General features: G+C 49.4%; 1 long non-coding RNA gene across 1 annotated transcript in view; it reads right to left on the bottom strand.

Annotated features, from left to right (window-relative positions):
• LOC107579805 (uncharacterized) overlaps positions 1 to 462 on the bottom strand; it is a 912-nt gene continuing 450 nt past the window's right edge. The window contains exons 2-3 of the long non-coding RNA XR_001608535.1: positions 130 to 333; positions 1 to 20 (exon numbers count right to left, since the gene is read on the bottom strand). This is a non-coding gene — a long non-coding RNA (uncharacterized lncRNA). The remainder of the gene's footprint in view (positions 21 to 129; positions 334 to 462) is intronic.

Here is a 462-nt window from a genome sequence, read left to right as displayed (position 1 = left end):
CCGATGTAGTCTCCGGATGCCTGCCAGAACATTTAACGAATGCATGCATGAGGCTCAAGCTAAAAACCTGATGTAGCCTGAAAAGATTTGAATGATCTGAAGTTGATGCACAGTAAAAATCACACTCACGTCCTTGTTTCCGAGGTACATCACGAACAGACTGTCATCATTTGTCTGGCGCCGCCGCCGGCCACTCTCATCGAGCCGATTGGGGGGTTGCTCGGGTCTCTGGAGGGACAGGGTGAGAGCGGTGTACGCCCGCAGGTCGTCCAAGTCTCGCGGCGGACGCAGCTCTACATGCCCTTTACCCGTGAATTTCATAGGCACAACAATCTGCAAGAGATTTGAAACATTAAGAGGAGAACTACACTCTCAGACAAAAAGCTACAAGAGCTGTCACTGGGGCAGAACCTTTTCAAAAGGTACACCTTTATACCTTATTTACCCCCTAAAGGTGCATAT

This window comes from Sinocyclocheilus grahami, unplaced genomic scaffold (assembly GCF_001515645.1).
Source record: "Sinocyclocheilus grahami isolate Dianchi unplaced genomic scaffold, SAMN03320097.WGS_v1.1 scaffold20369.1, whole genome shotgun sequence".
Taxonomy (NCBI): domain Eukaryota; kingdom Metazoa; phylum Chordata; class Actinopteri; order Cypriniformes; family Cyprinidae; genus Sinocyclocheilus; species Sinocyclocheilus grahami.
Note: the sequence above shows the minus strand (reverse complement) of the source record. Positions and strands in the feature narration are given on the sequence as shown.